The 13,466-nt window shown below is 39.7% G+C and overlaps 1 pseudogene; it reads right to left on the minus strand.

Annotated features, from left to right (window-relative positions):
• Positions 1-2,647: 2,647 nt before the first annotated feature.
• LOC149244516 (indole-3-acetic acid-amido synthetase GH3.6-like) overlaps positions 2,648-13,466 on the minus strand; it is a 48,056-nt pseudogene continuing 37,237 nt past the window's right edge.

Raw genomic sequence — 13,466 nt, forward strand, 5'->3', positions numbered from 1 at the left:
TAACCAAGACAAAATTGGTAAAATGACCCAAAACTCAAAATGCTAGGGGGCACCCTAGTCTAATGATGCTGGTGATAACAAGTCACCGCCTGTGCAATCATGTGTAAAAGCCTAGTCCATCGACTCTGCACGCCGGTAGTATTTCGTTGCAACCTCAGAGGCAGCTCGTCAGTCCTCACGTCCAGAATACCAAGAGTGATGCCCTCGACTTGATCCTGCAATGCTGAAAGAGTCTCGGCCACATCAAGGTCGCGAAGGATAGCCCTTCCCACAGCCTCTCCTACTGGAGCGGCAGCTGGCACTCTCAGACATACTGCTGGCCGAACTGGTCCAACATCTACATGAGCACATGAGTTTTTATTAGTCCTGATAGAAGAAATCACAAGAAAATTATAAAAAGAAATGATAAACAGAGATGTGGTCAGAGAATTTACCGATAGAACCCCACTGCTCGCCAGTCAGCAGCACCAAATCCGGGTCACCCTAGAAATCCATACCAACATATGGATACTCAGAAAAAACCATCTCCTGACGATTGAGCCACTCGAAGAAGGTATCAGAAAAGGAAACCTGGGACTGACCATCATGTTTGGCCATAAGTTCGACCCATCTCTGCATCCGTGGCTCAGTCGGTGGAGGTAAACCAAGTGAAACATACTGCAGTTGCATCTGCGGGATCTTTTCCAAGGCTAAAGCGGTCAAAATAGAACCATATCCAAAGTTCTTCAATCTTCCGTTTTTTACCTTGGTCAGTTGTTCTTTCATCACAAAGAGTACTGCATCACACCAGTTGAACACCTTTGGCTCAAGGCGTTCCAAGGCATACTGCATATAAGACCTGTTGGCCACATGAAGAGCCGCACTACCAGCCAGTCTAGCAAAAGTGAACAGAATGGTCCTCAAAGACCTGTTAGTTATGTCTCGGATATCGATCTTGCCGTCCTTACTCGGCTGGTTGGTAGGATCCCATGCATCGAGAAAATATTGCAACAAGCTGATTTGTTGCCTCATGCTAGAGATGCGGACAAACTTGAACAGGCCACAGTTCCGTAGTGCATTTACCATAACTAGATCATGTAAAGCAAGCATGTCCTCTTCTTCATGCTCCCATTCTCGCCATGTAATAGGCATTTTTCTCCAATGAATCTCTGAAAACAAACAAGAAGAGAGTCACGATCCTGATTTGGTGAAAAACAGGCAAAAATTTCCATGAAAAACTATGCACAAGTTTCCCTCCTTGCGCCCATCGCACCCCAGCAGTGTACTACGTGGGATGCATGCTGACTGGCCAATGGCCAAGCCAACTTGCATCGCACCTTTCGATATATGAAAGGTGCGATGGAGCTAGGGCGATTCTTCAAACCCTCGAGGCTTAGAAAAACCAGGAGACATGCTCAGAATTCAAAAAGGAAAGAATGAAACTGAAGAGCTTAGGTTTAGCTCTTACCTGGTCCAGGTGGCGCCAAGAATCGTCCACAGAATATCCCGGAATCAGCTAGTGAAAATCAAGGGGGAAAGCACCTCCAAAGCTCCAACAAACCAAAGTTCGAATGAAATGGTAAAATGAGAGGTAACAAACCACTTTTAAATTACTTTTCACGTAATTCAAGTAAAATATTAGTGTTTTGACTCATTTTTCAAGCATATATTATTCGTTTCTAACTAGTTTGATGAAGCAATTGAATAGGCAGTACAACCTTTGAAGGAACAAAGTTGTCAATGGTAAAATCAAGGTAATCAATGACCATTATATCGAGCAGTTTTTATGTGGAGTTCAAGCTCGTTAAAAATTAAACATAAGCAGTGAGCAAATGTTTCCCCCAGAGTTTAAGATCATTCATTAAAAAATGAACCAATTGCTTGTAAATAACCATCGTGAATGCATTATCATCAGCCTTTGAAGCCTTGGTCATGTTCTCATCATCACCTCCACTCTGTATTGGCCGATCATTCATCTCCATTTGATTGTTTACCCTTTTTTAGGGACAGCTGTGAAGAGTGATCCTGTTAGCCCTCCTTTTGACACTGCCGTGATTGGAAAATTCCAAACCTTACCTGGAATTAGCTGCTACCCGAACTTATTGCTCATTCCTCGAAAAATGAATCTAATTCCAACTCTATATATATAATATTTATAATTAAAGAAAATTGTGAATATAACTTTATTTTCTTTCTATAAATTCTCAACATAAACCTTTTTTATAATAAATAAGCATACCAAACTATTTTTTAATTATAATATAATTTATATATACAAAATTTATAAATAATTATACAAATTACACCCTTGAATCTTGAATCGAAAGACTTATAAATTGAAAAAACAAAATTAAGATTCAACGATTTTTTTCTATAAACATGTCATCTATCATTCATGAAATTTGAATAACTGTCTTTATATTTCTCGGTACAACACAACAACGCACAAACCAAGGTTAACCAAATTTCAAGCCCAAACGAAATTTCAACCATTTTATTTTTACTCAATATAATAACAATATACCTTTTAACCATTTATTTTAACCCAATATAATAACAATAAGAAAACTACATATTCCATTCGAACATCACTCCATATTCCACCTATGTAATTACATATCTAATTTAATCACATAAACTCATGATATTGCCAATCTGTCCATCCGAGTTACGCCCAATCTCTGCATCCGAGAGTCCAATGTGGCCGCTGCGTACTGAAGTAGGAATGCATGACCCCGGCATTGAGAAGCTCAACAATGGGGGTGAATTTAACGCATCTGGGAGCTTTGTATTGATTTATGGATGCCCCTCTACTGATAGCATAATCCATCAATTCGTCGAACGTTCCCTTATCGACTACCCTAATTTCCAAGGGGCTGATAGACTTATCCAACGCTCTTCCTTGCTGATACACATCTTGAAATTCTAATTCCAACTGCAACATTTATTTGTGTAAAACCACCTGTGGATTCCCTGCTATTTCCGTTCTCTTCTTTTTACGATGCAATTTAATCGCTATGGCACTTTAACCCGTTGCACTCCTATGTATTCAGATTGCGATTTCACGATGCGATCTTATTGTTATCGCAAATCATGTCCACGCCCTGTTGCCTTCTTTATGCCCTGCGTTTTCTTCCGATTGCAATTCTGCTATGCGTTCCGATCGCAAACCGCAAATCGCACCCATTTGTTTGTGCTCCACTTTTCTCTTCCATCGATGCGATGTTGCGATGTGATCCGATTGCAAATCGCATATCTCACCTTCTTCAAACCAATCTCATTCGTCTGATTAAATCAATGGTTGATGTACAGGCTTGCATAAAAATTACGTGACGTGAAGTGGAAGTTTTGTTGACTGCCATTTTTGTCAGTAAAGTAATTAATGAAATTTACGATGGTTGTTAGAACGTAGGTAAAGTTTTTAATTTTATTGTATTTTATTTTTCACGAGAGTATGGCATACTAAAGAATGTAATGTCTTGTTTATTTATTGTTCATGAATATGAAATGTAAGTGAGAAGGTAGTAGACGCAGTAGCGCAAGTTTATCAGTGCAGACACAGCAGTGTAAATTTTAGGAGGAGAGATAGAGTAAAAAATTTTTATGTGGAACTGAAGCGTTCCTGTTGTAATCCCTCTGGAAGAGGAAGACCCTTTTGTAACAGTCAGTCTTATAAATGAATACAAGTTTCTATGTGTATATGTAAAACTTTGTTCTCCAGAAACAATTTTTTTTTGTTCCGCTGTGCTAAAAAACAAAGCATTGTTCTCTGTTCAGTTTTTGTTTGGAATTATCAGAAATTCCCGACATGGTATCGGAGCTTGTCCAGGCTCTTTGAAGGTGTCAAAGAAGCTGAAGGAAAGATTTCTTGCTGCAACAACTTCTCCAGCAGAGTGAAGACTCAGTCAAGAAAGAATCCAAGGTATTTCTCAAGATTAGTTTTTTGTTGAGGACAGTCAATTATTTTAAATACACAGTCAAGTATTTTGAAGCATAGTTAAGAGTGCAAGAATGGCTGGAGCCAGCACTAGCATGGGTATCTTTAATACTCAGCTCCCACAATTTAATGGGAAAAACTATGACTATTGGGCAATAACTATGAAATATTTGCTTGCTTCCCAAGACTTATGGGAATTTGTTGAGGATGGTTTTGAAGAACCAACATATGAAAATGAGTTTAATAACTTAACTCAGGAAGAGAAAGATCTGTTGAAGAGAAATAAGAAGAAGGATTCTAAAGCCCTCTACTTTTTATATCAAGCAGTGCATGAGAGTGTGTTTCCAAGGATAGCAGTAGCTAAGAGATCCAAAGAAGCATGAAAAACTCTCAAGATAGCCTATCAAGGCATGGAGAAAGTGAAGACAGCAAAACTACAGTTGCTGAGAAGAGATTTTGAGAATCTATGCATGAAGGAGTCAGATAACATTGACTCATTCTTCACACATGTGATTGGTCTGGTCACACAGATAAGGTCTCATGGAGAGATTCTTGAGGAAAGGAGGATTGTGGAGAAATTATTGAGGATCCTACCCTCAAGGTTCGATGTAATTGTCACCACCATAGAAGAGACAAAGGATCTCACAAACTTCTCAGTTGATGAACTACATGCATCACTGATAACACATGAGTAGAGATTGAGCAGAAATGAAAACTCATCTCTAGAGCATGCCTTTAAGACCAAGATGTTCTTTGGAAGAGGAAGAGGTCAAGGTAGAGGAAACAAGAGAGGAAGAAGCAGAAGCCAAGACAGAGGTGGAAGAAACAGTCCAACAAATTCTCAAGGAAGAGGCAGCAATCCAAATCAGAACCAAGGCCAAGGCAGCAGTCAACAAAGTGGACAACATCATGCTCAAGGACAAAGGTATGATAAGTCCAATGTCCAATGTCACTATTTTTAAAAATATGGGCATTATGCAAATGAATGTAGGAAGAAGCAGCATGATATGAGTAATACAACTAGTGCAAATTTCACTAGAGAAAATATTAGCCAAGATATTTTGTTTTTATCCTATAATATGGATGAAACAAAGAGTGAAGATGTATGGTTTCTAGACTCCGGTTGCAGTAACCATATGACAGGAAACATATCCCTATTTTCTAAGTTAGATCAGAGTCTGAGGTCACAAATCACACTAGGGACTGAGAGTAAAGTTTCTGTTATGGGAAAGGTGAAAAGAAAACCATAGCAGAGGTTTATTATGTTCCTCGAATGAAATGTAACCTCTTAAGTAACTGACAGCTTGTTCAAAAGGGGTACAATGTTTTCTTTGTGAATGATGTATGCACCATCATGGATAAAACACCCAGCAAATGATGTATTGCTGAAGTGAAGATGACAAGGAACAGGATGTTCCCTCTCATAATGAAAGTAGATTTGAAAATAAAGAATAAATAGAAGCAGTGACACAAGAGGCTTTCCACAGCTAACCAAAAGATGAAAATTGGTTGTGGCACTTGAGATTTGGACATCTCAACTTTGGAGGTCTTAACTTGTTGAATAGAAAAGGAATGGTAAGGGGATTACCATTGATAGAGAAACCAGACAGCCTTTGTGAAGGTTGTATCTTGGGGAAACAACACAGAGAAAGTTTTCCATATGGGAGAAGCATAAGGGCAAAAGTACCCTTAGAGATTTTCCACTCAGATCTATGTGGACCGATGTAAACTCCATCACTTGCAGGCAGCCACTATATACTAACATTTATTGATGATTTTACTAGAAAATCTTGGGTTTATTTCCTGAAGAGCAAAAGTGAAGTGTTTGAAAGATTTTACAATTTTAAAGCACTTGTAGAAAACCAAAGCGGGCTGCATATCAAATTTCTGAGAACTAATAGAGGAGGTGATGTTATAGACATTTTTGGGCACTGCAACCCCAATCAATTATGTCCATAAATCGAGGGCTCCTAAGTCCCTAAAATTGTTGTTCCAAACCCTAAAAGAATAAGGTCAACTGATTACATCATCTCCTAGAAGTTCTCCATGAAAAACTACGCAGAACTGGACCATCTCACCTGCTCCATGGTCAAAGTGCACTGCATCCCACCTAAATACACATGAGAGGTGCGATGCATACTAAAAATCCCTTTTATGGGGTGCGATGGGCGAGAGTGGACAAATGGCAGAGTTAATTTTCGAGGTGGGAGATCATGGAATCTTCCAGAAACTTCTCCTGTGACACTTGCCTCTCTGCATTCGCCCAGGGATGAGTAAGAGATCATCAATCTCCAAGTGGAATCAAGAACTATCAGAGAGAGGACAGTAATCAAATCTCAGAAGCTGACTCACCCCCCTTGCAAACATCTATATATGGATCCCTCATCCCAGAGATCTAGGGGCTGGAATTTTGTATCTTGTAAGGAAGTGCTGCTGGTTTCTTGGTGTAACATCATAGTGTTGGGTGATCTAAGCTTTTCATGAGGTGAATAATGGCTTTATTGCTGAGAGGATGACGCTGGGTCAGAACAATTGGTTTTAATCCTCTTTGCTGTTCTTGATATTAATAAAGCTATTCAAGTTTTCCTCCACATTCTTGTATGATTGATGATATATGCATTTGTGTGGTCAATATATATCTGGTCCTATATTGTTTATGATAGTAGATCTATGTTCTTGGATAGTGTTATGCTGCTTTGATTCTACAGGTGCTCTTTGAAGCTGGGTAGATGAGGAAGCGAGTGGCAAAGATCTATTAGAAGGGAGAGGAATCAAGCAAGGAACCAAGCGCAAGACGGAGGTTGGTCTCCTTTGTTCCCCTCTTATCTACTTCTCATAAAGGAAAATGAAAGTAGTTTTAGTTTGTTTGTTTCTAAGATAGCTACTAGTCTTAGTGGGATTAGCAGCTTTGCATAGACACTAGATTTCCCGATAAGAGGTAAGTATATCTACAAGGAATTTCTATGTTTTTGTAGAGAAAATGGAATTCATATGTAGTTTACCACTAGGTACACTCCGCAACAAAATGGAGTTGCTGAAAGGAAGAATAGGACAATCATGGATATGGCGAGGAGTATGTTAAAGGCAAAGCATTTTCCAAATGATTATTGGTTTGAAACTGTACACTGTGCAGCGTACATTTGGAATAGATTCCCTACAAAAGAAGTCATGAACAGAGTGCCGGAAGAAGCATGGAGTGGGACAAAGAAAGGAGTCACCCACATGAAAGTTTTTGGATGTGTGGCTTAGGCACACATTCTAGATCAACTATGGAAGAAGTTGGACAGCAAAGGGGAGAAATGTATTTTCATTGGATACAGTGAGGAATCCAAAGCTTACAGGTTGTATAACCCATCCACCAAGAAGCCTATTGTGAGTAGAGATGTTCAGTTCATTGAGGAGGAAGCTTGGGATGGAAGTATAGAGAAGACATTGAATGTTAAAAACTCTTTGTCACATGATGAAGATGATGAGGAGATGGCTAAAATACATCCCCAAACAGCAGCACCAACACAAGGGCAGCAAGAGACACCCTTGAGGAGAAATGAAAGTGCTTCTCCAAGCACACCACAAGGAGGAAATTCAAGTGCTTCTTCAAGCACTTGTACACCAAATGAAAGAGGTAAGAAGTTCAAAAACTTAAGTGACATTTATGAAAAAGAGGCAACAAATGAAGGTATGAACTCTTTGTTTTCTTTATATTGTCATGTTGATGACCCTGTTCATTTCGAAGAAGCAATTAAGGATAGGAAATGGATAGAAGCTATGGATGAGGAGATCAATGCCATAGAAGGAAACAAGACATGGGATTTAGTTGAACTACCAAAAGGAAAGGAAGTCATTGGAGTTAAATGGGTCTGAAAGACCAAGAGTAATGCTGAAGGAAAAATAGAAAGACACAAGGAAAGATTGGTTGTCAAAGGATATAAGCAGCAGTATGGGAGAGATTATGAGGACACTTTTGCACCAATTGCTAGAATGGAAACAGTGAGAGCATTGTTGTCCATAGCAGCACAAAACAAGTGGAAAGTTTACTAAATGGACGTGAAGTCAACATTCCTAAATGGAGTGTTAATGGAAGAGGTTTACATTGAGCAACCTCTAGACTATGAAAAGAAAGGCCAAGAGCACAAAGTGTGCAGATTGAAGAAAACTCTTTATGGGCTGAAGCAAGCACCAAGAGCGTGGTACAGTAGGATAGATTCCTATCTACTAGAAAATGGATATGAAAAGTGTGAGGGAGAACCCACCCTCTACATCAAAGAAAAGGATGGTAAAATACTAATTTTTGTGTTATATGTTGATGATGTTATTTTCACAGGTAATGATGATTTCCTTATTGAAAATTTTAAAACAGTCAGAAAAGAAGAATTTGAAATGACTGACATGGGTTTGCTGAGATACTTCTTAGGAATAGAAGTAGAACAAAATGGAAATGGGATTTTTATCTCACAGGTGAAATATGTTAATGAAGTGTTGGAAATATTTAATATGCAGGACAGCAAAGTAGCAATCACTCCCACAGTGATGGGATTAAAACTCAGCAAAGAGGACAGTAGCAAGGATTTCGATCCTAGTTTGTACAAGAGCATAGTTGTCAGCCTCATGTATTTGACTACAACTAGCCTGGATATAATGCATGTTGTTAGTTTAATTTCCAAATTCATGGAGAGGCCAAAAGAAGCACATTGGCAGGCAGCAAAAAGGATTTTGAGGTATGTTAAAGGTACTAAAAGGTTTGGCATTTTATATACTACTTTAGAATGTTCAAATTTAATAGGATACACTGATAGTGATTGGGCTGGAAGTGTAGATGATCGGAAAAGCACATCCGGTTATGTTTTTCACATGGGTTCAGGAGCCATTTCATGGGCTTCTAAAAACAGCCTATTGTAGCATTGTCTACAGCAGAGGCAGAATATGTTGCAGCTACAGTAGCAGCATGTCAATCAGTTTGGATGAGAAGAATGTTAAAGAGTTTATGCCAAGAGCAAGCAAAAGGAATTGTGACTTTTTGTGACAATAGCTCAGTTATTGCATTATCCAAGAATGTTGTGTTTCATAAGAGAACGAAACGCATTGACACAAAGTTTCATTACATCAAGGAATTGGTAAACAATGGAGAAATTGTTTTACAACAGTGTAGAACTCAGGAGTAGGTCACAGACATCCTGACCAAGTCATTGGGGCAGAAAAGTTTTGAGTTTTTGAGGAAATGTTTGGGTATGACTGATAACCCAGCAGTTGAATTTAAAGGGGAGCATTGAAATGCTAATTCCAACTGCAACATTTATTTGTGTAAAACCACTTGTGGATTCCCCGCTATTTCTGTTCTCTTTTTTTTGCGATGCGATTTAATCGCTATCGCACTTTAACCTGTTGCACTCCTATGTATTTTGATTGCGATTTTGCGATGCGATCTTATCGCTATCGTAAATCACGTCCATGCCCTGTTGCCTTTGTTATGCCCTGTGTTTTCTGCCGATTGCGATTCTGCGATGCGATCCAATCGCAAATCGCAAATCGCACCCATATGTTTGTGCTCCACTTTTCTCTTCCGTCGACGCGACGTTGCGATGCGATCCGATCACAAATCGCATATCTCACCTTCTTCAAACCGATCTCAGCCGTCCGATTAAATCAACGGTTGATGTACAGGCTTGCAGCAAAATTACGTGACGTGAAGTGGAAGTTTCTTTGACCGTCGTTTTTGTCAGTAAAGTAATTAATGAAATTTATGATAGTTGGTAGAACGTAGGTAAAGTTTTTAATTTTATTGTTTTTTATTTTTCACGGGAGTAAGGCACAGTAAAGCATGTAATGTCCTATTTATTGTTCATGAATATGAAATGTAAGTGAGAAGTAGACGCAGCAACGCAAGTTTATCAGTGCAAACACAACAGTGTAAATTTTAAGAGGAGAGACAGAGTAATTTTTTTTTATGTGGAACTGAAGCGTTCCTGTTGTAATCCCTCTGGAAGAGGAAGACCCTTTTGTAACAACTAGTCTTATAAATGAATACAAGTTTCTCTATGTATATGTAAAACTTTGTTCTCCATAAATAATTTTTTTGTTACGCTGTGCTAAAAAACAGAGCATTGTTCTCTGTTCAGTTTTTGTTTGGAATTATCAGAAATTCCTGACAACACAGAATTCAGGGATTCTTCTCCAATCAGGCAGCAATCTTCAAAAACTGAAGGAGGAACTGTAACTGCTTTGTTGTTGAAGCGAAGTTCCCGGTATAGCACATAATGACCAGGTATTGTAGCTGTATTGGCGTAGCTTGTATACTCGATCAACTTTGCGTCAAACTAATCCAGATGCTAAACAGAGTTCTGTACCGCACTTTGAAGCTCTAATTCATTCATTTTGTCTAAGTATATACTCAGCACAACATTCTGTCTGCATAAAAAATGGAATTGAGGCACAGCGTTGTGGAAACCAGTCACACGTAGCACATCCCACACTCTGTAACGATTCAAACCTGCATAAAACCAGTACTTTTAATGCAACATTCACACCAATATAATACACAGAAATGTCGAATTGAAAATCTTGTGCATATAGTACTAGCATATGTGGTGACTACAAGCTCATATTCTTCCCCAAGCTTCACGTCTACAAGTTCAACCAGCTCCTCTTGCTCTTTCTCGTCGAGGGTCTTTGGCGAATCGAGCGTGTCACCACCTGCTTCTCGCTTCTGGTGAACGGGAAGGAACTTGAAATAGGTCATGTTTGGGAGTAAAGTGTAAGACACTTCTGATGGATTGCAGAGAGGTTTTAGATTAAGTCCAAAGTAGCATTCCGATGAAGCGTACATGGTGCATACCAGAGGTAGGCCGCCGCTGTAGTAATCGAAAGTAGGAATATATTGAGCCATTGCACGAGTCACAATCACATCGATATACTTGCTGTTTAGCCACAACTGAGTTATAATTCCTTTCCAAGGTTTTGTTGAACATTGCCTTTCAATAAAATAAGCTAATTCTGGATTCGGGTGCAGAAGCTCCCCGACGGCCTCTCTCACTGATGGATCGGTCACCTCTTTATTGAGAATGTTGGTTTTTATGTCGAGGCTAAATTGTTTCCAGTGCTCTTCCAGGAAGCGTATGGCTCTGATAAATCCAAAAGCGAAGACAGCTCCCATCCTTAGGACGTCATTATTTTGAAGGAGGCCGCAGAGCAGTTGAGAGTACATGCTCTGGTAGGAATCCTGACAGAGGACAACCTGGTTAGGACTAGTGTAAACATTTTAGGGATCGTAAGGCCTCTCCTTGAAGTGGTTACTCTTGTAATAGCTAGTCAGCACGGGACATGTGAGCAACGCTCCTGGAGTCTTTGCCTCCGATTTTATGAATAAGAAATACATTCCCTTTCCCTTGTCAAGTCCTTCCATGTATCTGCATCTCCAACAATTAAAGATATTTAGTCTAGGACTCAACCGGAGGAATATTATAAATATGTACAAAGATGGTAAGAATATTTCATCAAATTGACTTGGTTATAGTTCATTGAATTTAAAAATATTCCTAAAATGTCCCAATTTAAATTCAACAATAAAAAAACCTCCAACAAATTTGAATATGAAAATTGGACATATTTAAGAAAGAGAAAGACTCACTGATTCATGACGGGCATGAGAAGACTATAGAGAAGAGCTTTTCTCTCCAATTCTTCCTGGATGGTGGGCATCAGCTTCTGCTCACCAGCAAAGGTTCCCGAGCTGTGCAAAATTTGTCAGGATCCAAGTTTCCACAATCCAATGGTACTAATAAAAGACATGGGTCATTTTTATATAGATTTTAGCATATTCTGGATATTCAAATTTTCAAATTGGAAATTGACTTTAATTTTATCTATTTAAACTTGAGCAGCTTGAGTATTCTGAAATCTTCTGTCAAATAAGTAGTTGAAAATTTAATTTACCAAATATTTTAAAATATGTGATAAACAAAACAACTCCTATTATATATTCAAAACATTATAAAATTTATACAAAACTAGCCTCCAAAATATTTTACAATGCATCCTTATGTTGATTGAGGATTCCCTCCTGGATCCTACCTACATGGGTGAGGTCAATTAATTGACCACACACATATGGAATATTCTGGAATCCATAATCGATTTAATTTTAGGGATTTTACAATTCATCAAAGTGTTAGCCGCAAAAACAAATTATTGACTTTGCTATTGCAAGTTTCGATATCTGCACTCTATAGGTAAAAACATGAAATAATTTGTCAGGATTAAGAAGAAGGATTTAATGTTTTTATATTCGATCAATATGGAGTAGAGTGAAGATGGTTGATAGCTTGTGAGGAATTCGGAAATTGGATGAGTAGAAAGAATGGGGGAAGTGTCTCCGCTAGCAATACGACGTATGTCAGGCTTCACATAATCATAAGTGATTACTGGCACACATTTCTTGAAAGCGACTCTATCACTTCGTCCTTTGAGACCATATCTCCTCAAGTATTTGGTGTTTGAATTTCTCGACAAGATTGAGGAGAACACTTGAGTCTACACTTCTTCTGCATATGTGGTGATGGTCTCGATGAATTCCAGAGCTCTCTTGTTTCGATCTTCCAGAGAAGAATTCATCTCAACTTCCGACAGTGTACTCCTCATAGAAAAATCCAGAATAGTATCACTAGGGCTGGTGATCTTTGGGGGAGACCTCGGTGGTCTGGTCGAGGAGAGCCCAAGGCGGGCGGGCGCGCCCTCACATGCGCTGCCTTCTGCACTTCACAAGCGAACCTTATTGTTGTGTACAATGGGCGAGTGACTCCACCAAGTCACCAAGACACCCTCTTCGCACAACTGACTTCACCAATGTTCCACTGTTGACTAACTTCGCACCGGCGGGTGACTCCACCAAGTCTCCACCATTTACCCTTACACGACGGGCGAGCGCTCACCCGAGATACCCGAGACACCCGTGTCAAGTCTTTGCACAACCGAGCACCCACACCTTCACCCATGCACGCCCTTGCACAACCGGCGCCCACGACTTCACCCGTGCGTGCCCTCGTTTGGCCGGCGGGCACTCCTCACACTAAGCCTTCGTTCAAACTTGTGCCTCTAAGCGACCTGCCCAAGACTTGGGCGCATAACAACCTGCACCGTTCTCTTGCTGCGGCCCTTAAATCATACCTCTTGTTGATGACTTCACTTGGTTGAATGATCATCTTCTCTCTAAACTCCATCGCATATATATAAGGATGGTTGGGCAAGTTGGCTGCCCAAGCCAACTCATCCACCATGTAATCACATGCCCCTATACTTCGAAAAATGCCTTCAAGATGTATGTCGGCCTTACTCCAAGTGTGGTTCAGCCCGTGGGCAATCTAACCATGCTCCCACGCCTATAAAACATGTCGCTTACCTTCCCTTTGTGCGCATTATCACTTATGTTCGTCGCACCTCTGTTATGAGCTCGCACATCCTTTGTTTACCTTCGCTCGTTTCACCAACAAGCTCGCACTTCATGCTGGGATTTTGTGTGAAGGATCACAGGTCCTTACATCCTCCTCCACTTGAAATCATT

Source organism: Pinus tabuliformis, chromosome 8, assembly GCF_031772625.1.
Source record: "Pinus tabuliformis cultivar Carrire ecotype Pingquan chromosome 8, CPIR1, whole genome shotgun sequence".
Lineage (NCBI taxonomy): Eukaryota > Viridiplantae > Streptophyta > Pinopsida > Pinales > Pinaceae > Pinus > Pinus tabuliformis.